Genomic DNA, 26,051 nt, shown 5'->3' on the forward strand with positions numbered 1-26,051 from the left:
CTTTCGAGCTGTATGCAGACAGGAAAGGACTTATTTTCACGAATGATGCCACAGATGCGATTAAACAGCGGAGACGTGCTCTTCTACTGCACCTAGCGGGACAGGACGTGCAGGATGTTTTCTCCACCTTCCAAACAGTCCAAACAGAGGATCCGTGCTCAATGGAGAATCGCATACAATGGCCCAGCAGAGAGCTGTTGGCAGAGCCAGACTTTTGAGCTGTGGTGATTGCTCATTCGAGCTGCTCGTCATTAGGCTGATGAGCCAGAGCACCGGAGCTGGAGGGGGCGTTACATGGGATCAGCCACAAAATCCTCTACACTGAACTCCATCCTTGACCAAACGCGGGAAAAAAATTCAGTATGGGAAAACACACTGTGAAATGAAGTGCCACTGTGCATCCAGTGCAAAGCAATGGGTCCAAACACCCAATACCCCCTCTGCTCTTCACCTACCTAACACAACCTCACCTGCGTAACTACTCCAACTCTTCATGTGGTTTGACGGCGGGTTGATTAAGCAAGTTACCGTGGGAATCCACGCTCTGCCCCCGAGAACATTGCTTGCGCAATGAACGCCAACCGCTCCCCACGGCACTACCAAAACAATAAACAGGTGAAGCCGAAAGCGGCGACACCTCTCCGCCTAACAAGGGGCACGGATGCAAGCCAACCCAGCACCTACTGCACTAGATATCAAACGACCACTTTAATCACTTGTGTCTCCCGACCAAAAATTACCAAACCGTTCCACTGATTGCACACCACACACCTTAGAACGCTGCCACCCAAGCGGTCCCAAAAGTAGGTCACTAGGTCAACACGTCTAGGAGATGTCACCTACCCAAACCATGTGTAAAAACGCTCCCGGCAACGGACGAGCCCCCATGTTACGACCCGGCTCGGCAGGCCACAAACAACAAAGTGTACACAACCAGGGAGCAAGCTTAAAGCCCATTACCTGAGCATTTATTCAAGAGTGAAGGCCAGTTCACAAGTGGTCTGTAGGTCATCAGTGTAAATGTATTGTGTGCTGTGGGTGCATGTGGTGAATGTCGTCAGTAGGATTTTAGATGTAGCAGAATAAAATGTTGTATGCATGAAGGTGCGAGATCAAGCCGCTTGCAGCAACAGCCCAGCCATGTGGGCTGCGCCCCAACAGCCACAGAGTCAGTGCGAGGAGAGAAAGAGAGAGAGCCCCAGCTCGATAGCGGAAGCCAGCTTTTATACTCGAGCCCCGGAAGACAAGCTGGACCCTAGCCGTCTTCGGTCGCCTCCTGCTGTCAGCTTCTTAAAGGCAAAACAAACATTAGGACCACCACACTAGAGCAGGATGGGGGCCGTCACAGGGAGGATGGTGACGGCCCCCATCCTGCTCCCTCAGTTCAAAATCGATCTTCAAACTCCATCTTATGCACCTCAGCATTGGGTGCTCCAACCCGGGCCTCTGCGGTCACCACCACAACAGGAGGTAAAATGTTTTTCTCAGCCAACGTGGAATGAATTTGCCGTTTGATATTTGCCTTTTTGTCCTGCTTTACCACAGGTATTTCCAAATGTGAAGCAATAGACATCAGATTATTTTTAGTACAATCAAGTTTCTCCAACGTGTGATCAGCCACAAAATCCTCTGCACTGAACTCCATCCTTGACCAAACACGCGAGAAAAATACAGTATGGGAAAACACACTGTGAAATAAAGTGCCACTGTGCATCCACACTAGAGCAGGTGCATCCTTTGCACTGGATGCACCTGCTCTAGTGTGGTGGTCCTAATGTTTGTTTTGCCTTTAAGAAGCTGACAGCAGGAGGCGACCAAGGACGGCTAAGGGTCCAGCTTGTCTTCCGGGGCTCGAGTATAAAAGCTGGCTTCTGCTATCGAGCTGGGGCTCTCTCTCTTTCTCTCCTCGCACTGACTCTGTGGCTGTTGGGGCGCAGCCCACATGGCTGGGCTGTTGCTGCAAGCGGCTTGATCTCGCACCTTCATGCATACAACATTTTATTCTGCTACATCTGAAATCCTACTGACGACACTCACCACATGCACCCACAGCACACAATACGCTGATGACCTGCAGACCAATTGTGATTTGGCCTTCGCTCTTGAATAAATGCTCGGGTAACGGGCTTTACGCTTGCTCCCTGGTTGTGTACACTTTGTCGTTTGTGGCCTGTCGAGCCGGGTCGTCACAGTGCTAAATAAAAGAATTGTACTGATCTGTGAATTAATAAAATTGATTCATGCATCTATCCCAGGCCATGAAAGATAGAATAACTGAAGATTGAATCAGATCAAAGAGAAGGAAATGCAGCTGCTTACACTCATTTCTGACACACATAAGTGTACACACACACACACACACACACACACACACACACACACACACACTGTGTTTTTCTATCATTGTGGGGACATACCACGATCTTTTAGAAGCTCAACGACAGTTGAGCAATGACAGATATAGACGGCTGGATCACTCCATTCAGGCTCAAACTCAGATCAAACTCAGGTCGATTGTCCAGACATTATATATGGAAAAGTTCATTTCAGCTAAACAGCGTGATTTTTTATCAGGCCCAAATAATCCTCGACCCCGATACTTTTATCTACTACCCAAAATACATAAGGATCCGCAGTCCTGGACTATTCCCTATGAGGTCCCTCCAGGGAGACCTATAGTCACTGATTGCAATAGTGCCACCTATCATGTTTCCCAATATATTGATCACTTTTTGGGACCCCTCTCCACCCAACACCCCAGTTATTTAAAAGATACTTACCATTTCTTGGATATCATCAGCCCCATGGCTGTCCCCAGCCATGCTTATTTATTTACAATAGATATAGATAGCCTGTATACCAATATTAGCACCTCTCTCGGCTTACAAACTCTACAGTCTATTTTTAGGAATAATGTGGATTCTACAAGACCGGATCAGTATCTTTTACAACTCATTGAACTCTGCTTGAATAACAATGATTTTTTATTCAATAATCAGTACTATCTCCAGGTCCACGGGACAGCCATGGGCCAACGGTTTGCGCCGTCATATGCAAATCTGTACATGAGCGAGTGGGAGCGAGAGGTTTTAGCTAAATGCCCCTTAAAACCATCCATCTACCTCAGGTTTCTTGATGACATTTTTGGAATTTGGCCTTATGAAATCTCGGAATTTTTGGCTTTCATAGATATCCTCAATAACCATCATCCCTCGATTAAAGTAAAATATACTATTGATCCGCAACAAATCAATTTTCTAGATGTAACAGTCTTTTTTAAATCTATCGATAATATCACCAAGGGTCTACAGACTAAAGTTTATTTCAAACCTACTGACATTCATGCATTACTGCACAAAAAGAGTTACCATCTTAAACATACATTTCAGGGTATTGTTAAATCACAATTGATTCGATTTTATCGCATCTGTTCTAATATTGAGGACTTCCATGAAGCCACCTCGACTCTATTCCACAGTCTAAAGTCTAGGGGCTACTCCAAACGTTCGCTTCGTTACATTAAGGGTACCGTGCTGGCCCAACTCGCTCCCACTCGCTCATTGACTTCTTGTTCTTCTGATCCGGTCTGGGTCCACAACCTTCCCCACACATCCATACATACACCTCACAAGGATCCCAGCTTCGGTCTCAACAGTTGATACCTTTTATCACAACGTATTCACACCAGACTAGTGGTTTACACCAAAAAATTAAACATAACTTTACTGTACTTCACTCCCAACATTCCGCTTTCTCTAATTATAGAATTATATCAGCCTATAGGAAAAATAAGAGTCTAAAAGATATACTGGTGAGATCAAAATTTTCAAATCATAATCCGACTTCTCCAGTACAATACCAACAGCACTTTAGATATAGGAAATTTATTGTTAACCCATACACTCGTAAGGAAGCTCCAACCTTTGGCTCTTTGCCTTTTTCAACCTCCAATGTCATTTACATCATTACATGTACTTTGTGCCAGAAACATTATATAGGGGAAACAAAACATTCCATCCAGACCCGGTTATCACAACATCTTTACAACATCAGGGAGGGTCGCCTCCGTACCCCCCTGTTGACACACTTTCAATTTCATTCACCTACGCATCTTATAGTTTCAGGACTTGAACATAATGATCATTGGTCCACTGCACAGAGGAAGAGAGCGGAGAGATTGTGGATTTACAAGCTGGGGACTACCAAGCCGGGGGGCCTCAACGACCTCTAGAGAAACCGGGTTGGGCCACCCAGCCTGGTGTCCCTCGCCCTACACTACCCTTCCCCAGAAACCCCCCCGCCCCCCTCTTTTTTTTTTTTTTGCTATCTTAGTTGAGATAAATTTTAATCTAACCCTTACCCTTACCATAATCCTAACCTTAACCTTATTAACCCTTGCCCTAACCTTAACTTCAGCAACCCTTGCCCTAGCCTTGGCACATTAAATCAATTGTGCCTCTTAATTATAACTTTTTCTTTTCTTCTTTTTTTTGCGGAGACCATTGGAATATTGTAAACCCTATAGGCTATTAGACTACAGATTTAGCTCAGCAGATTAGACCTAGGACTGGGAATCAAAAGGTTTGCGGTTTGAAACCAGTGAGCACTGATCTCTGTCAATTCATTCGGGAATGTCCTTGAGACCTCGATTGGTTTACATCAGAAATTTTATATTAAAAAATAATTTTTTCCTTTTTATTTTTTTGTCCCCTTCCCCTTTAGGATAAAAGCTTTCCAACAAAATGTGTTGACTGGTGGGTGGCATGGGATGGTTTTTGAGCCCTGGTCTACTGGACCAGGGCCATGGCCCTTCCAGTTGAGCTATACTACATACAAGGTTGAAGCAAGAAATGGACCTTTTCTTTCCCCTTCCCCCTTTTTTTTCTGTCTCGTATATATATTATTTATCCCTGCCTTAGATTTTTAACCCTAACCACCTCTATTATGAATAGCCTCCATTAAGGCCTTTTTGCCAAAATATAAATATCTTTTTATTATACACCTTGGATCAATAGGCCAGTGCCATTGATTGGTAAAATCAAACCCAAACCCAAACCCTAACCCAACCCTAACCTTAACCCAGACCAAAACAATGCCTAACCCTAAAGAAAGGTTTTTGCACTTTTACTTTTTTCGGTAACAACAACATGGCCAAGAAGACATTGTTTAAACTTGTGGGGACTGAAATGAGGTCCCCACAAGTGACATTGTTTTCGTTTTTCCTACAGTTGTGGGGGCATTTGGTCTCCACAAGTATAGCCAGCACCTGACCACACATTACACACACACACACACACTTATTAGGTACTGAGGGCCATAAGAACTTTTTGTGAGAACAAAAGCTGTTGTGTCTAAGAATGAGTTGGTGCATCAACAAGAAGCTGTGATAATATTATATGACTGTCGCTAAAGTCAACAGTTACTGGTGAAGGGAAAATGCTGAAAATTTAGAGAGGGTCTCTCATATAGTGCACAACATCAATTGACTGAAGGAAAAATGTGCCAAGGGGCTGAGCACATGCCTGTCCACCAATGAGGAGAGGGTTAAGTCTAAACCATGTCTCATCCCCATCTGTTTTTGACCAATAAGATTGTAACACATTTCATAAAATACTCTGCATACTGTCAACTTTATCCATTTCTGGGAATTTGCCTACAGATTACCACTTTGCTGACTGTGGTCCCATGATCAGTAATGGTCCTTGAGATCAAGCTCTATTTTCCGTCACTGAATAAAAAGCTTTAACTGAGAGAAGTTGCCTGTCTTCTATCTCAAAGTAAACATGCTCAACAAAGTCATATTCCATTTTTTCCCAGCATCATCACCATAGCTCTTTTACCCAAGGTGACTTAACCCCCTCACATTTACCCCCCCCCCCCTTTTTAACTAAAAATGACTAAATGCTTCGAAATATTTTCTTAAACTTTTAGCCTGCAAATTGAGAGTAACACTAAGTAACTCAATATGTATGAATACATATAAACAACAAAGATGGCAATAAAAGCCCCATTTTACTGAAATTGCTCAAAACATTTTCATAGTTCAAAATACAAAGCTGTATGGTTTCAAACAATATATCATTTGCTAAATTTGACTCTAAAATAACCAGAAGCATTCAAATACAGGGTGACCCAAAAGTTTGGAAACAAAATAAAAAGTCCATATTTCAAGAAATATATTTTATATCAACAACAAAATATCAAAAATATATTTAATAATGCTTCATATGAACAATTCATAGTCATGTTTCAAAATGATCGCCCTTATTTCTAACTTTCACATCCGATACCGATATCGATACTGCAGCCTTCAAGATCGGCCGATACCGATCCGATACCGATATGATTCTTTTTGTCATTCTAAAAGTTGTTAATAATACATAGATGTAATTTGTTTGATACTGACATCTAAAAACACCACGTTCATTGTACAACAACTGTTCTGGTCCCCTAAAGAAAGAAGGAAAACATGTGACAACAAGTTATGTGTAACTGCTGTGGCTTTATTAAAACTTAAAGCTCACATCGCTTTTAACAGCATTTGTAAACACAACAGACCCAGCTGCACCATTCAAATGTTTGACATAAAACTGCAACTTGGTGCACATATTTAAATTAAACTAAATAATCCCAGTCTATAAACAGAAAAGTCACATTACACCCCAATGGCATTGCAAGGCTGCAATAAATAATTTTGTGAATTAACATAAAAATAATAGCGTCTCCACTATAACAATGTAGGTTGTACTCAGTAAGTTACACATGGCTTCTCAAGACACACAATCAAAACAATAAAAATCTGGGCTATACACCTGATTTGCTGCACCAAAACAAAAACAGAAAAACAAGGGTAAACAGTGTAAACAGTGATAGTGCAATCTCATGTCTTTCTTCTTTTGCATGCAGTCGCTGATGTTGTACTGTATGTAAAACACAGTGAACAATTATTTAATTGACACGTGTACAATACTGATGGAATATAAATAATATCTGGCGATTAAACCTTTTCCTAATGTTCTCATGTGAGTGAAGCTGGAGCAGCGTAGGATCTCCCCTGATGCCATTGAGACACCGGTGGGGTGGACGTGCAGATTAGAAGAGGAGAGACCTGTCACCTAATCATATTTAACACGAAAACATGTCCACAGTTCGCTACTTAATCACATTTAACCCAAAAAACAGTAGAAAACAAACAAAAAAAACAGTAAATGTACAACAGAAAAGCCGTCAAGTGGCCACAGAGTGAAACGTAAGGTGCACGCATTCACACGAAGGGGGAGTCTGATTTTTCCGGGGGGTCGAAAAATACTAAAACAATCCGCATTTCCCACCACACAAGGTGGTTGGCCATCCAGAAAAATGAACTCGACAATTTTCTCTGTTATATTTTGGAGCGTTGGAGCGAGTTTTGTACTCTTCTGTAGTGCTTCCTGCAACAATGGTTGCTGCGGTTCACTTTCTGTTTTGCACTCGCCTGTAAAAAGTCTCCGTACTGCTTTCCATGATGCTTCTGCAGATGCTTATTAAGTTCGTTGTGTTAAAATGTCCGGTTTTGCTGCCACCCCTTGAGACACTCATTTTGCAAACGTTGCACTCAGCTATTTTACTTTTCTCCTCCGTTTGCATATGGCAATTCCACACGGAAGAGATGACCACAGCTCTCTGCAGGCTTCTGTTCACTCTCTGCTCACATGATGAAAACACGGGCACATGGCAACCATGGCAACAGCTCATCTGTGTTACGGCATGTCGTGAAAAGTGAAGATGAGGATATATGAGATAGATTGGGCTTATGGATCAGATCGAACGAGTTCTAATATAAAACTCCGATGCTCGATCCAGTCATTTTGGCCGGGATCGAACTCGATATCTATCCAGTGGATCGGATCGAACAATCCCTATTTTTAACACAATGATGTATATGTGTTTTCTCCACTCAACCACAGTTTTCACAGTGGTGTCTCTTGGAATTGATCTCCACTCACGCTCAAGACATTTCTTCAAACTGGCCAGTGAGTGATGCGAACGGGAATTGATCTTCCCCTGCTGTAATCCATTGGATTAAGGTCAGGACTTCTGGCAGGCCACTCTCGTTTGATGATGAGATCTGGGCAGTTCTGTCTCAACCAGGCCTGGGTGATGTTGGCTGTGTGTGCCGGCACCCCATCCTGTTGGAAAATCCAATTCCCATCCGGATACAGCCTGTTGGCTTCAGGAAGTAGTACAGACTTCAGTACCTCATTCGAGTAACTGAGGTTGCTGAAGTTTGTTTCCAAACTTATGGGTCATCCTGTAAACCTCGCAGATGAATATTTATGCAATACTAAATATGTGACAAGCTATGTGACAAGCTCACTAGCTCCAACATGTCTGGAACAGAATGATAAATGGTGAAAGTCTATTAGTGAACCCAACATATTTGTGCAGTGACAAGAATGTATCCTCCTTCACGTGAAGAAAAAGTACGTGAATTTCACATGTTCAAAAACATACATGCGACTCCATGTACATGTGATGTTGCACATGAGATTCAATGTTTAAAAACATGTATGTTAAAATCACATGTGAAACATAATTTTCATACGGGAACCTATAAAATTCCATGTGAAAATTATCCAAACAGAGCCCTTCCCTCTCAGACTGCAGGTTTACTTGTAGTTCCCAAAGTTTCCAGAAGTAGAATGGGAGGTAGAGCCTTCAGTTATCTGCTACAGGCGCGGTGCTTTTGAACCCAAAACAGGCACTCAGACAGGCAGATGATTAATATGGATTTAATAATAAACTCAACTCAAAAACACTCCACATGGTAGGCACAGAAATAAACAGGGTGGGGTACAAACTAAACTAAGGGTGACGAACCAGACTGGCCGTGGTGAGGGAAAAAACTAAACTGAAACAGAGGGTGACTCACGTCAGAAATCCGGGGGTCGGGAGACGAGGCAGGGATGGAGCTGATGAGAACTAGTGGCGGGGTTGTGGCAGGGACAGCGGGGTAGGGAGAACCAGAGCAGACGGGGGAGTCCAGAGCAGAAGGGAAGACTGAAGCAGACGAGGGATTCCAGGGCAGGAGGGGAGACGGAGCAGACGAGGGAGTCCAGGGCAGGTGGGGAGACTGGAGCAGATGAGGGAATCCAGGACCGAAGAAGAAAAAAAAAGTTGCACATGAAGCTTAAGCAATGGCACCATGAGTGGTTGGTGTCATTTTTGAGCGGACTTGCAGACAAAAAACAAAACAAAAAAAAAAAAGAGGGAATCCAGGACCGGTGGGGAGACAGAGCTTTGAGCAGACCGGTGTGACTCTTGCAGAGGAACCGCAGGCAATGACCCAGCAGAGAGCAGTGGGGAGAGTCAGGCTTTATCTGCCACTAATTAATGATTCGGAACAGCTGCGCTCCTCCACAGCCGCTCTTAATCAGCTGAACGCTGGCAAGGAGCGCAGCACAGGAGATGGCGGGGCCATGACATTATCAGCTCTTCCGTTGTGGAATCAGCTCCCAGTGGGTTCAGGAGGCAGACATCCTCTCTACTCTTGAGATTAGGCTTAAAACGTTCCTCTTTGATAAAGCTTACATTTAGGACTGCTCATGATCACCTGAACCATCCCTTAGTTATGCTTGTTTATGCTGCCTTAAGTTTAGACTGCTCACCCTCACTGGTAGATGACACTAAAATCCACACAATGGACAGTCACAGAAAATGTTATTACTTTGACAAACCAGAAAAAACAAATACTGGCGCTGTCACGTTTCACAGAGTAGAACCCAAGCAGCAGGCACAGACAGGTGGGTGAAATTAATAATGATTTAATGGGAAAAAAAACAAGAATATAGGAACAGAAAAAACACTTAATAATGAAGACAGGAGAATTCAACGGGAAGGAGGAAAATAACTAAACTAAACCAAGGGCGGACCAGAAGGCCGATTGGGAGATTGAGTGACGGGGCCGTGGAGCGGGCCAGATCATCTGACGGGCGACAGGTTCCGAAGAGCAGGAATGTGATGGCGATAATCCATTAGTTAAACAGCATCCGGGGAAACGACGTGTGACAAGGAGGGCGAGACGGTGAGCAGGATCGAGCAGTGAGTCCGTGTTGCAGAGAAGATGGATCAATGATGCAGCATCGAGCTGCGTCTAGAGTCAGGTTTTATATGGCGTTGATTGGTATCTGTGCCAGCTGTGTTGGAAAACACAGCTGCTTGAAATTCTGCTGATGAGCCGGCTTGCTGGAGCAGGACGGCGTGACAGTACACCCCCATAATATGCGCCTCCTGGCGCACACTGGACTGGTTGGTGTAACAGTGGATGACTCAGAGATCGGCAGGGATCCAGCAGGAGGGACCTAACCAAGGGGCGGCCCGAGGGACGGGCAGGCTGGGACCGGGTGGGCGAGAGGGACAACATCAGGGAATGGTCCAAGGGCTGGACAGGCAGGGACTGGACAGGTAACGGGTAGCCAGGCCGACGGAGGTCCTCCGGCGGCCGGATTCAGAACTGGCAGCTGAATCAGTTGGGGCCTTCGGGAGGCCGGGCTGTGAATTGGCAGCTGGCCCGATGGGGACCTTCTGGAGGCCGGGCTGGAACCCGGCAGCTGGCTAGACTCAGACCTTCTGGAGGCTGGGCTGGGAACCGGCAGCAGGCCCGACGGGAACACTCTGGGGTGGAACTGTACTCGGAATTGGGGACCTCTCAGGGGACAGGACAGGAGACAGAACGGGATAAGGAACAGAAAAGACTAGAAGGACTAAAGGGACTGGAGGGACTAAAAGGACTAGAGGGACAGAAGGGGCTGAAAGACCTGGAGGGACTGAAAGGACTGGAGGGTCTGAAAGGGCTGGAGAGTCTGAAAGGGCTGGAGGGACTGAAAGGCCTGGAGGGACAGAAAGAACAGGAGGGACTGGAGGGACTGAATAGACAAAAGAGGACTGGAGGGACAGGACTGAGGGGACTACTCCTGCAGGAGGACCAATTGGGAAGGTCACTGCAGGGGCGCCACTTGGTGTTGCTGTGGCATGACTCCAATTCGGGACTGGTGGAGAGGCGCTGAGCATCTACTGGGTTAGGGAGGAGGCACTATGCTTCCTCAAGGCTGCCGGGGAGGAGCTATGCTCCCACACGGTTGCCGAGGAGGTGCTACGCCTCATCAAGGGTTCAGGGGAGGCGGCATGTCTCTTCAGGGCTAGAGGGGAGACGCTATGCCTCCTCAAGGCGACTGAGGGGGGGCTATGCCACCTCAAAGCTGCCGAGGAGGCGCTACACCTCTTCGAGGGCTTAGGGGAGGCGGGGCGCCTCACCAAGGCCGCGGGGAAGGCGGGACGCCTCACCAAGGCCGCGGGGAAGGCGGGACGCCTCACCAAGGATGCGGGGAAGGCGGGACACCTCACCAAGGACGCGGAGGAGGCAGGATGCCGCGACAAGGACGCGGAGGAGGCGGGACGCTTCGACAAGGACACGGAGGAGGCAGGACACCTCCTTAAGGCTGCCAGGGAGGCGGGTTGCCTCCCTCGAGCAGCAGAGGGGGCGGAATGCCTCCAAAAGACTGCAGAGGAGGCCCTTAAGACTGCAGAGGAGGCAGAACGACTCCTAAAGGCTGCAGATGGAGCCTGCTCCTCTAAGGGTGCCAGGAAGGCTTTACGCCTCTCAGAGGGTGCCGGAGAGGCAATGAAGCCAAACATTCTGTTGTTCTAAGACAAACATTTTCAGGTATCTAGTAATAGTTTTTATGGGTGTAGTCAATTGTTCAGCTCTCTCTTACCAACAGACACAGACATTGTTGACCTGGTTCTCTCTTTAAATTCATCCCATGAAAGGCTCATCTCACCCCTCTATGGTTTGGCGTCAGGTGTAAAGTGTGCCCTAATGCACAAGCTCAGAGCAGCATGGAAGGAAGACTTAGGCCTGCATATATCAGATTATATTTGGAACTCAAGATACATAGATAGCTATGTCTGTGAAGGTTCTCAGACAAAGACTGGTTCTCATTTGACCTGGACAACTGAGTGTGTTTTCAGGTCTGAAATGAACCGAGATGTCATGTTTGGAAAAAATCCTCCTCAGTTTTTCGGAAAGGCCTCCAACATAAGGGATGACAATGTTCTTTCTTTTGTTGTCTGTGTCTTCTCTGGTGGTAGTTGGCTCCCTATCTGTACCTTTTCATGGTGGACTTCAAGAAGGCCCAGTCAGGATAGTCACAGGGTATTAGGGAGGTCCTTATGTGTCGGTGTTCTTTCTCCTTTCCTTCTGTCCTTGAGGGGATGTTTCTTGCTCTGTTTTGCAGAGTTCTGATGACTCCTAACTTGTGTTCAAGTGGGTGATGGAGTCAAAAAGAAGATATTTATCTGTGTGTGTGGGTTTCCGGTAGACTTCAACAGTGATGCTTCTGTCTTCCTTAATGATGATGGCACAATCCAGGAACGGGAGCCTGTTGTTGCAGGTGTCTTCCCGGGTGAACTTGATGTGGTGGTCCACAGAATTGATATGATCCGTGAAGGCTTCCACTTCATGGGTTCTGATCTTAACCCAGGTATTGTCCACGTACTGGAACCAATGACTGGGAGGGGTGCCCATGAGGGACTCAAGGGCCTTTCTTTCAACCTCCTCCATGTACAAATTGGCTACAATAGGAGATACCGGAGAACCCATGGCACATCCATGTTTCTGTCTGAAGAAATCTCCCTGATATTGAAAAGTATGTGGTGGTGAGGCAGAGGTCCAGTAACTTGCAGATTTGGTCCTGTGTGAAGCTTGTCCTGTCTGACAAAACTTGGTCCTGTTGTAGGCACCTTCTGACCGTTTCCACTTCTTCTGTTGTTGGTATACAGGTAAAAAGGGAGGTGACATCAAAGGAGACCATGGTTTCATCAGGTTCCATTTTAAGCTCCTTAATTTTGCTGGTGAAGTCCGTGGAGTTGTTTATGTGGTGGAGGGTATTGCCCACCAGTGGGGCAAGAATGGTGGCAAGGTGCTTGGCTATACTGTAGGTGGTGGAGTTCATGCTGCTGACGATGGGTCTAAGTGCTGTCTTTGTGGATTTTTGGTAGTCCATAAATACATGGAGTGCTTTCCCTGGGATAAAAGCGGTAGTATGTGGGTCTGTCAATGGCCTTTTCTTTCTTCAGTTGTTGTAGACAGTCTGTGACTTTCTTCTTTTAGCAGGCAATGGGGTCGCACTTTAAAGTTTCATAGGTGTTGTTATCACTGAGAAGTGCGGCCATTTTTGTGTGGTAATCCGCTGTGTTAATCATCACAGTGCATCTCCCTTTGTCTGCTGGAAGGATAGTGATGTTGTCATCCTTACTGAGAGATGTGATGGCCTTTCTTTCTTGGAGGGAAAAGTTGGAGGGTGGTGGCGTAGCACTTGAGAGGTGGAAGGTGGTTTGATCTGATGGTTGTTTATGTGGCTGTGATGATGTCAACAACGGGCAAACATTGCGATGTGACTGCAAAGTTAACGCCTCTTCCTGGAACGCTTTTCTCCGGTTGTCTGAGGGTCCTGTCAGAGAGATTCTTAACTCATTTGTCCTGGTAGTTGTTGTTGTCTTGCTCTGGGGTGTCTATGTCTGGAGTGGTGATTTGTAGCTGTGCTCTGTCTGCCAGGGTAGAGAACTTTAGAATTTGTCTTTTCTTGCTCTTGATGTGCTGAGAAGGCTGGGCCTTCTGGGTGAAGGACAAGACTTTCTCCAAAGTGGGGGCAGGTAAGCAGGCTTCTAGTTGTTGCTGCGTCTGGTGGATTTTGTCCTGAAGAGTGTCCATCGTGAAATGAATTTGTCTTATTCTGTCACTCAGTAATTGTTTTTCAGCTTTGGCTAAGATTTCTTGTGCTCTGTGTCCCTTGATGGCGGATCTCAGGTTAAGGCTCCAGGGGGTTAACTTGGCCTGTCTGCATCTTAAGTTGAATCTCAGGTGGTTTCTGTAGTCTGCTAACTTCCTTGAAGTTCTCTCATGCTCTTGTACCAGTTGAAGGGCGTTCCTCCCAAAGTGTACGGTAACATGTGTGTGAAGGTTCTCAGTCGTCCAGGTCATCTTAAGCAGGCCCCCTCTATTAGCATACTAATACATCATTGGGATTCAATATCTTTTTTTGAAAGATTTCTTTAGTCTTTTAGTGGATACCATCAGCCTTAGCCCCACCTTCACCTCTAGTGGTTAAATACCTGGGACTCTCCAAACTAGTTTTAGAACTGAATAAGCCGCTCGGATGAGAGGCAAAATGTCTTCAAGATCACAAGAATAAGTCCAGTTGAACTGAACTAAACCCTTCAACAGACAAATAGATAGACTTACCAGTTCAACCCTTCTAGTATATACTTGCCATTGTTTGATTCATAGCGGTACATAGACCTCATGTTTTAATGGTCAAACTGTCTTCCATGTATCCTGACGTTAATCCCTATTACCTACTTACGGTTAGCTTGGAAAATCCAAACTGAATCTCCATGTAATCTCCTATCTCCACGTTAGGAGATACAGGAGAGTCAGTTTGGCATTGTGGGGGGCACCACCGTAAAACAAGAAGGAGAGAGAGAGAGAGAGAGGAGGGGGGCCAAAGCCAAAAGCCAAAGCGAATCTTTTTGTGGTTTCTTGGTGTTTTGGATGGTGTTAGTCGTTGCCTCTTTTCACTTGATGTTTCCGACGATGAGGTAGCAGTGGATGGCTCGTTACTTTCGGCTTCTTGCCATTGTTTGTACAGAAGAAAATCCCGTTCCAAATGTGTGAGTAAATTAAAGCAACTTTTACACATACGCACCGACTTGGTTTGGCTCCGATTTAAAGTTATTCCTAACACCGCTAATCATTCGGAAGGAGTCTTTTGTTGCGTAGCCTTTTCAAAAATAAGTGTTGTACTTGAGAGTACCCCATGTATTCGCAGATTCTTGTGACGAAAACGGCAGTAATCATTCACCGCGACGCTTTCTCGGCTGCATGCCATTGTTGTTTGGACTACATGGACTTCAAGGTCGATTTGTTTGTGCGTCACATCCGTGTTACGCTGATTGGTTCTTTCTCATTCAAGCTGCATTTGTTAGCCCCTCCTTTTCGAAATCGTCTCGTATCATCGCAATGCCAGACTGCCTTTATTTGTATTCATATTAATACATAAATAAAGTCAGTCTGGATTTTCCGGGCAAACTTACGGTGCCTCTACAAAGGAGACACGCCACTTAGAAGTTTTTCACTTTTATTGCTTTTCAACACTGAATCATGGTCAATGTCCCTCTTTTGACGGGGACCTTTTGCAAAGGATTTACAAATAAAGAATATTTCATGTCGAAGGGAAAACAGATTTCTACACAGTACTGTTAAATAATTAATGGTGACTCCATATAACTCTGGCTCAGACCACCTTTCAGCACCTGATCCCGATCTAGACAACAGTCAGTTCTGCACAGGCCAATTTTCTCCTTTTCTTTTCTTTGCTCCTTGCCAGTTGCTAACTTTTCTTTGCACTGCTATAGTGCCTGGACCAGTTCCCCTTCACTGTCTCATGCTCACCTCCCAGGAGATACATCGAATCACCTGTTGCCTTTGTTTAACCATCAGTCTGGAGTTTTATAAGTGTCATTTTCCATCATTAACTCAGTCAGGTCTTGTTATACCTCTCTCAATACCATGTTATACAGGTCTCTCTCATATAATTAGAATATGGTGGAAACGGTCAAACATTTTTCACCAGACGTCACACAAAGTGAAAATTACATATTCTAGACTCAGTATACACAAACTAAAATATTTCAAGTAGGGCTGGGACTTTAACGCATTAATTTCAAGTAATTAATTAAAGAAAAAATAACGCAGTAAAAAAACAATGCATTTAATCGCACCTTTCTCAGTTCCCTAATTTGTGGCACATTGGTAACACTGATGAACACTCCAGCCCAGTACATGGCAGCAATGAGCCTAAAGTCTGTTTGCCAACTGTGAAGAAGATGCACAGGAGGCACTGAGGAAAGTTTGGTGAACAGTGAAGGAAGATAAGACCTCACAGAGCTTGTGGGAGGAAAGTTTTCTTTAAAAAAATCTTCCTGATGGTGCTTGGATAAAAGCATAGTGTTGCAAATTGTGCAACAAAGAGTTTTCTTATCACCGCAGCATTTAAAGCCGACGATATCACCTCAATGCAAAACATGTTGCTTGGGGCGCCTGCATCGCTCAATGGGTTAAGCAAAGGCGAACGTCCACGAACCCCCGTTGCGATTCCCGCTCGTGGCCCTTTGCTGCATGTCTTTCCGCCATTCTTCTCGCCATTTCCTGTCTGCCTCTCACTTCACCTATCTAAATAAAGCCGATAAAAGGCCAAAAAATTACTTTAAAAAAACATGTTGCTGAAGTTGCACCAGAGCCGATGTTAGCTACAATGGTCCTGCTACTGGCAAACAGTGTAGGCATCCCATAAGACCATTTTTCAAGACATTGAAAGTGCTTGAATTTACAAAAAAATCTTAAAATCTTGAATATATTTGCTGTAATTGCACTTTCAGTTTGCAGTGATCTGTGGATGTAGTGGAAAGATGAAAATGCACAGACAAATACAAGTGGAACAAACATTTTTGGTTGTTTGTTATTACTCTGACAAGGAGGTGGAGTCTCAGTGGAGTTATGTGACAATTGGCATTGGTTTGTCTGTCTGTCTTTTAATAATTTAATTATAAACTAGTGGTTTATAAGAAAAATCTTTTTTTTAAATTAAAATTTATATTTCCCTAAAAAATGAACCATCAAAATTACACCATTCATTTATACCCACAAAAAGTGAAAACAGAATGAATCTATGGATTTTCAACATTATGAAGGCCCTTGAACTACTTGCTACATGCTTATGTTACGTGCCATACAGTGGCACCGAACTAAATCTAGGCTTTAATCCGTTGTGGTTCAGCGGCCCGCGGGCGGGCCGTTTTGATATCTGCATAAGCATTTTTCGAAATAGAACGACACTGCCAACTTGATGATAGAAACATGACACACCGATGGAAAGCTTAGATTCTCATGAATCCGTTGGTATAAACCACTTTCAGATGTGATTACCACAGCGGGTAATATAAACACATTTGTCCGACAAACAACGAATATCCATCCATCCGTTCTCTATACACTGCTTTAACGTACACTGCGCGACTCACATTTGCAGGTTCATTATTACACACAAGATGAAAATATTCCACAAAAAACGGCCATAATCCAACCTTGGACATCCAGACAACACAAGCCAGTAAAATATGTCTTGAAGTCGGTATATAATCCATGAATAGGTCGTTTTCGAGGAAATGCACCTCGCGCGTCCAATATTCCCTGTATTTCTCGTCATATTTTTATTTACAAATAAAATATTAGCAATTTTTTTGTACTGAAAATGGCTGGAATTGACTGTACCTTATAGGGCTACATCATCAAAATCACTTTTTTCTGTGTCCCATTCCAATATTTTATAAATTTTACATTATTAACATGTATATGTCTATTCATGAATTCATCTGTCAACCAAAATTTATTTGAATTGAAAAAAATTTCCTTATTGTGTCAAATATAGCTTTTTAACAAAAAAATGTGGTTTATCACAATTAAATAATTACAAAGCCTCCAATTAATTAGATCATTTTTTAAAATGCCATTGCACCACTAATTTCAAGCCTTTATTTGTTATAACTTTGATTATAATGGCTTGTTGCTCATGAATCCTTGCCAAAATGTATCTCAAAATATTGTAATATTCCACAGGGAGGGCCGCAGAGATGTCAATCAAGGACCCCTAGACATTTCCACACACTCCTAAGAATAGTTTTAATCAGCTAATTAACTCAAAAACACCTGCAAAGAACCTTTAAATTCTGATTTTGATTGTAGTTGAATATACACAGCAATCATAGAAAAGACTGCTGACTCGACAGTTGTCCAGAAGATGATCACTGACACCATCCATAAGGAGGGGAAGACTCAAGAGTACATTGCTAAAAAAAAAGATGTCTGTTCACTGAGGCCTGTATCAAAGCATATTGATAATAAATGGAAAGAAAAAGTGTGGTAGGAAAAGTTGCACAAGCAAAAGACATGACTACAGACTTGAGAGAACGATCAGGAAAAGCAGATTCAAGAGTGTAAGAGATATTCATAAGCAGTGAACTAAGGCTGGAGCCAGGACATCTAGAGCCACCATGCACCGACATGTCACGGAAATAGGCTTCAAGTCATACTCCTACTGTCGAGCCATTCCTGGACACCCAACAAAATCAGTGTTTTTGAAATAAAAGGGAAAGTTTGCGGCCAAGCCGCTTTGTTTATCCGACTTGCCTGCGGGACTGTCAAGCTGAAAGCACTGTCACATGACCACGTAGTGGCCTGCTGTTGCTCAAGCGCTGTCATGTGACAATGTTATGTCCTGCTCGTGACTGTACACTATGCATGTGATTTTCAGATGCTGTGAGTTTACATGCGGGAAAATCACATCTTGTGGACACGCACCTTAAGCGTTCAGTGTTTATCGCTAGTTTCCTGAGAGTCCGATAGTCAGCCTAGCCTTTTGTCTAGTAGTTTAGTAGTTCACCCTCCCTAGTTCACTTCCCTGGTTAGTTTGATTTATTTGGTTTCAATCACTATACATAGCAGTTCATCCTATTTTTTTCACTTGCAAATGCACACATTCTTCAATTATTCTCTGGTCTCCTAATGATTCATGTCTGCGCCTTGGTTCCCTATAAAATCATGGCATGTCTCTGTAGTGATGACAACCAAGTGCCGAGGCACTCATACTGAGCAAACAGTAAAGAAAGCCTCTAAATGGCTCTTCTTTCTAAAGCAGGGGTCTCAAACTCAATTTACATGGGGGCCGCTGGAGGCAGAGTCTGGGTGAGGCTGGGCCGCATCAAGTTTTCCACAAGAAAAGCTCTGATACAAACATTCCAATGTTCTCAAATATCTTTATTTTTTTAAACACAAAATAAGATGAAAAAATAAATAAACGAATTAAGAATTAATAAGAAAATAAATCAATCAGTAATAAGTAAATAAAATAATAATAATAATAATACAGCAGATATCGACAACTGAAGAAATCACATATAGTTGCTGACTAGAGAAATCTTATTATTTTTATTCAGATTCAAATGTCTGTATTAACAGTTCTTTAACCTTTAACTTTCTGAACATGAATGGAACATTGACCATGAACTATTAATATTAATAACTAATATAATGAACTTATTAATATCTATCATATCTATCTATCTGCCAGTATCCCGAGAGCCCTCACTGAAGACACGAAGACCCTCATCAAAGAGTTTCTCCCATTGTCAATAAAACATACTATTTCATTAATCAAAGCATAATGAGTTGTTATTCTTGAATATATATTTTGTGTATGTCTTAAAATGGTTATAGTGAGTCAACTCCTGTCTCATCAAAAGTGGCTGGACACTATCTGCTGAATGGACTGTTGTTACTCTGCTTTTCAATAACTCCCAGACTATGGGTAAGTGAATCAGAGAAATATAGACATTGTCTGGAAATACAATAATCTTGCTGGGCAAAAATTAATATCTTCAATCATCTTACATTTCTGTGTAAAAGTCGATTTTCCATGCTAACACGAATGTGAAGCATTCCCTCCAAAACCCCAAAAGTGTCAATATGTGACCTTACGGCTCAAAATGTAAAACTGACATTTACATACATACTCCAATGAATTAATAATCAAAGAAGTACTTGGAGGTGTGATTTTATTCCTTTTTTACCGTGAAATATAATCGCCGCTCTCAGTCCCATAGAAGGAAATGACAGTGCTGCCTGTTTGGAACTACTCAGGCTTACATGAACCACGTGACCTGCGAGAGCATGAGTGTTGCAACTCTTACTATCTAGTGCTCTGTTCACAGCGTATGTTCACATGACCGGGATTAACTATCAGCATTCAGTGTGCAGTAGAGCTCAATTCTCCGTTATACTATAATGACACATCAGCACAACAGTTATTTATGTATACATCATATGCAACATAATTATACAGACCAGTTTCGGCATGAACAACATGCGGTAATGAGAACAGCGTTTGCACAAGCGTTTGGTACAGAACGGTGCATGATACAACACAAGCTAAAGCATGCTAACAACATTCGGTATTATCTGTAACTCCCGTAGCTAAATAACATCATTATTACAGCAGACGTAACGTAAAGAAAGAGATGTGGAACTGACTTATGCTATCACAGACGCAAACCGTCCAACAAAAAACAGATAAAGCGGCAGTAGCAGCTCTGCTTGGTGAATAGAAAATATCTACGTGATAGTAGAGCAACTAGCTCGGTGTCGCACGTGTGTCTGAGTCCGAGGGCTAGACAGGAAGTGGCGGTGTCATCCGGATGTTTACGCTCCTTCTGCAGGGAGTTTTATACATATTTAATTCTACTTGGTGTCAGCGTCGCGTTGAAATTTCAGTTTCAGTGTTTCACCGACACACGGAGAACTTAATTTCCGCAATGTGCATCATTTCCGCTTCTTTTTCTGTCCCACTCAGCAGTAACTTAAGATAATGTCGCGAGGTCACAACAAGCCCGGCCGATGTCCCGCCCTCAAGAGCCATATACCCCACTGTGATTGGTAGGTTCATTCAGCTCCACACACAACACTGTAAAGTGTCATTCATATCAAACTTTTGGGCTGCACTAACATTAATCTTTCATATTAAGACGGGGGCTGCAAACTATCGTCCCGCGGGCCGCAGTTGGCCCACGGGCCGCGAGTTTGAGACTCCTGTTCTACAGTATTAGTCAGACACAGCTGGTAGGGTACAACAAAAGACCAACTTCATTGCACCTGACCAGCAGTGGTCAGGTGCCCACCTCTTCAGAAGAGAGATTATTTGCTCACAACATCTATGCCATCACTTGCTGCAACAGACAAGAGTGAACATCGCAAACAGGCTGCTACAGAAGGGAACACTATTACACAAATCTGGCACAGAAGAAATAGGATTGCTCACAGCAATCACACTGTACACCACAGAGTCTTTTGGAGGTCTTCTGTGTTTAAATTAGACAAATTGTGCTCAGGTAAAACTATGTTAGATTTTAATGTTGTAATCTAGAGCAAAATAACATGCAGGAAAACAACACAAAGATCCAGTGCTTTCACTGGTGCAGCTGGTGTTATTAAGGCAAGCCAGTGGTTGAGCTTGGTCAGTCCTCTTAACACGCATATCACTTTACAGTGCTTCATGCTTTCAGTGGCCAAAAGGACTGCAGCAGCATGGAGACAAGGTGTATGATTGCAAGTTTGTGAGGGGAAGAAAAAGACTCATGTATTCTTAATGAAAGCTGCTTTTGAGTAGAATGAGTATATTTAAAGGCAATAGATGCATTTCGATGAAAAGAAAATAAATCTAAAAAGGTGATTTCAGATAGTTTAACAGCCCTTAATGTTTTCACCATGCAAAGAGTATGTCTTTGTAACTAAATTAAACTGCAACTTACCTGTTCATATTCACATTCATATTTTAGATTTGTTAATTTTGTTTCTGTATAGTACTTACTTTTTGTGAGCTAGAAGCAGTTCCTTGTGAAGTTCATTGTGAGTCCTGGACACCTTCGTGGGGTTTGAGTGACCTGTGGAGGCTCCAGGCTTGACTCCATTATCTATCAAAGAATATGTCCAACAAATCAGAACAGCACTGACTCCCACAAAAAATCAGAAGAGCAATTTCACTAAGCTGTGCAGCAAGGAAGATGAAAAGATTGTGTTCGGCTGCTTGCCATGTTTTGCACAAGATACTTGTGAAATTAAATGGCTGCCTGTGCAGTTTACGAAGAAACTAAAGTAATGATAGTGAATCATGAGCGACAGGATGGATATACTATTGTGTGACAAGAAATAGTTCCAGCATATAACACACTTGAAATCCACAAATTTGATCACGTGTGCTTACGTACAGATTAAATCAACAAGACAAGCATTTTGTTCCTTTTAAAAGAGCTCGGTGTTTCCAGTCTTATTGATAACATAAGAGTGATACTAGCCCTGCGACAGACTGGCGACCTGTCCAGGGTGTCCCCTGCCTTCGCCCAAGTCAGCTGGGATAGGCTCCAGCACCCCCCGCGACCCTAATGAGGATAAAGCCACCGCTTTAGAGAATGGATGGATGGATGGAAGAGTGATACTGATCTTCTCATCTCACTCTTAGGTCTAGGATAAAAAAATCTTGACATAAACATGTCTGAGGCATATCTGGAATTGAGATATATGATCTTCAGTATTACAAACCATTACAGTAGTGCATCAGTGTAGTCATGTAGAGCATAAAGGATTGTACAAGATGAACTAACCTCAAGATTGCTGCTCTGTGAATGACTGATGTTTATCATCCTGCCTCTAGAGGGCAAGTTGATCTCTATATGTGTGTGATTTCTGTGGATAGAGAATAAAGCAGCGGACATGGGACATGGTGGACTTTGGTCAAGGAGTGTTCACTTGAAATAAGAAGGCTGAACTGGGTGTGGAATGGTTTGGCAGTGATTGGAGACAGAAGTATGGGGCAGAAGAGATGGTTATCAATCCATGAAAAGGCATGATGCAGGATAGTACCGATGGACCTAGAGAGGAACTCCAGCTCCTGCTGCATGGTAGGTAGCTGCTGGATGGGGAGTAAGCAGTGTCATGAAAGGAGAAATTGAAATCAGAGAGCAGCGCAGACAGTAGTGTGGAAACAGATAGCCAAAGTAGAGATGTATAATTTATGCTGTCCCTGAGGGGGTGTTTACATGTAGGACTTACCACAGTGCAAATAAGCAATATCAAAAATGATGAAGATTCAATGCCAAAACTACCATCTAGTTCAGTGAACTACAACAGGCAGCCGCACAACAAAAGAAGTAGTGTAGGATTAAAGCACAAGAAAATGTATAACTTGACGAAAGGCTTGTTGCAAGATGAATGATATAGACCAATGCATGATGTACACATCATGAATTGCATGAATTTCCATCCAGCACTAAAGATGTGCTCTTGTGTGCAGTTTAATTTATTTTAAAAAAATAGAGTGCTAAATTCTGACTTGCAAGAATACTGAATAGTAGAATGAAACATATAACTCATAGTATGCTAAATTTAGTCTTCCAAACATGATGCAGACACTACGCATCTCTCATTATTCTATAATTACGTGTCTTAAGAGGTTGTTTAAAATTAAAAATGCCACTCAACAGGGGCTGCAACAAATACAGTGTCAGCTGCATGTAACTTTACATAGTCCATACAGAGCTATCATATGTAAAGTAACACATATACAGGCTTTAGCCCTACCTGTGTTGTACTGGTCCTTCATGAGAGGTTGCAGTCTGAGAACTTTAGTCATCATGTGGAGCTGACAGTGATACTACTGAGAGTAATGTTACGTGAGAACCCTGAGTACGGCCCTCACTTAGCGTTCGGCTCCTGCTGTTCACAAACATTGTTTGGCATGTAGAATTAAGCACTGCACTGCAATACAATAAAGACAGAACTTTTATCTGTTTCTCTTACTTATACACTCAACAAAAATATAAATGCAACACCTTTGTTTTTGCTCCCATTTTTTATGAGATGAACTCAAAGATCTAAAATGTTTTCCACATACACAATATCACCATTTCTCTCAAATATTGTTCACAAATCTGTCTAAATCTGTGATAGTGAGCACTTCTCCTTTGCTGAGATAATCCATCCTTGCCTGGGGACTAGACAGCCTTTATATTGTGTATTACAAATACACATAAAGTCAGTCTGGAACAGTTCCATTGAACCAAATCTAGCCCAGAGGTGGGACTACCGATCACAGCTTGAATTGGAGAGAGCCAATCAGCGTAACACATGTGTGATGCAATCACTAAGCGACCTAACAATTGCCTTTCCGCCATGATGTTTTGTAGTTTTAACAGCTTCCTTCGCCGTACAGGGGTCCTGAGGAACGACGAGAGAAACCTCGCTCTGTTGCAGTCGCCATTTTGTTTGTATGCGGGAGGTGCACAGGTGTTAGATGGGTAATCTCGGCCCTGAAGATGACGCATCGTTAACTCCCGCCTCTTGTGCTCTGATTAGTTCGGTCTGATCTGCTCGGAGCTTGAAAACCTTTCAAAATGTGTCAATGGAGGAGGGCTAGACTGTCTAGCAGTCTAGCTAAGCTAGGCTAAATCCATCCCACCTCACAAGTGTGCCATATCAAGATGCTGATTAGACACCATGATTAGTGCACAGGTGTGCCTTAGACTGCCCACAATAAAAGGCCGGGGGGGGGTCCACTCCTCTTCAATGGCTGGGCGAAGTTGCTGGATATTGGCTGGAACTGGTACACGCTGTCATATACGCCCATCCAGAGCATCCCAAACATGCTCAATGGGTGACATGTCCGGTGAGTATACAGGCCATGCAAGAACTGGGACGTTTTCAGCTTCCAAGAATTGTGTACAGATCCTTGCAACATGGGGCTGTGCATTATCCTGTTGCAACATGAGGTGATATTCTTGGATGTATGGCACAACAATGGGCCTCAAGATCTCGTCACGGTATCTCTGTGCATTCAAAATGCCATCAATAAAATGCACCTGTGTTCTTCGTCCATAACAGACGCCTGCCCATACCATAACCCCACTGCCACCATGGGCCACTCGATCCACAACATTGACATCAGAAAACCGCTCATCCACACAATGCCACACACGCTGTCTGCCATCTGCCCTGAACAGTGTAAACTGGGATTCATCCGTGAATAGAACACCTCTCCAACGTGCCAGATGCCATCAAATGTGAGCATTTGCCCACTCAAGTCGGTTACGATGACGAACTGGAGTCAGGTCGAGACCCTGATGAGGACGATGAGCATGCAGATGAGCTTCCCTGAGACGGTTTCTGACAGTTTATGCAAAAACCCTTTGGTTATGCAAACCGATTGTTTCAGCAGCTGTCCGAGTGGCTGATCACAGACGATCTTGGAGGTGAACATGCTGGATGTGGAGGTCCTGGGCTGGTGTGGTTACACGTGGTCTGCGGTTGTGAGGCTGGTTGGATGTACTGCCAGATTCTCTGAAACGCCTTTGGAGACGGCTTATGGTTGAGAAATGAACATTCAATAAATGAGCAACAGCTCTGGTTGACATTCCTGCTGTCAGCATGCCAATTGCACGCTCCCTCAAATCTTGCCACATCTGTGGCATTGTGCTGTGTGATAAAACTGCACATTTCAGAGTGGCCTTTTATTGTGGGCAGTCTCAGGCACACCTGTGCACCATATCAGCATCTTGATATGGTGCATGTGAAATTTTGCGCGTGTTCACATAGATGTGCACCTGCTGGCTTGCGACGCGATACAAGAAAGTTGAAAAATGTTCAACTTTTGTCGCTGTCACCTGGAGCTTCAACCAATCAGCAAGGGTTTCACTCACTGACCAATGAGCTTACAGCATGTTACACAGTACAGTCTGCTCCTATACATTAATAGTCCGCTACAGTTTTCAACCATTGTTTTCAGCCCTTTTCTTTTTTTCTTTTTTTTTGAAAATTTTATTTATGCAAAGAATTTTTTCAATTTTTTTCCCCCAACACATAAAATACACAAAAGGAAAAAAGAAAAAAGGAAAAAAAACCACAAGAGAAACAAGGGAGAGAGAAAAAAAAACACTCTACAGCCAGCGTTTAATCATTAATAAATGAAAAAATATACAATACATGTCAACACAAGATCCAAGATTGTCCAAAGCGTAGGGAAAAGGCCAGAGATTTAGTCCGGAAGGCCTAATCATGAGGGGAATGACAAAGTCTCAATAAATGGATATGTAAGAATAAACAGCACAGCAAGGCCAAAAAGGGAGCAAAGCCCTCAAGCATCAGATTGTGGTCCCACCCTCCTAATATACTCTATAAAAGGGCCCCAAATCTTTTAAAATTTATCTAGGGAATTGGACATTGCAAACCGAACTTCTTCAAGGTGTAAACAGGAGACCATGTCATTCAGCCATCTTCTAAAGCAGGGAGGGGAAGGAGACTTCCATTCCCTCAAAATGACCCGCTTTGCAATAACCATGCCAAACATGAGTGCTTG

Source organism: Acanthochromis polyacanthus, chromosome 6 (genome assembly GCF_021347895.1).
Source record: "Acanthochromis polyacanthus isolate Apoly-LR-REF ecotype Palm Island chromosome 6, KAUST_Apoly_ChrSc, whole genome shotgun sequence".
Classification (NCBI taxonomy): Eukaryota; Metazoa; Chordata; class Actinopteri; family Pomacentridae; genus Acanthochromis; species Acanthochromis polyacanthus.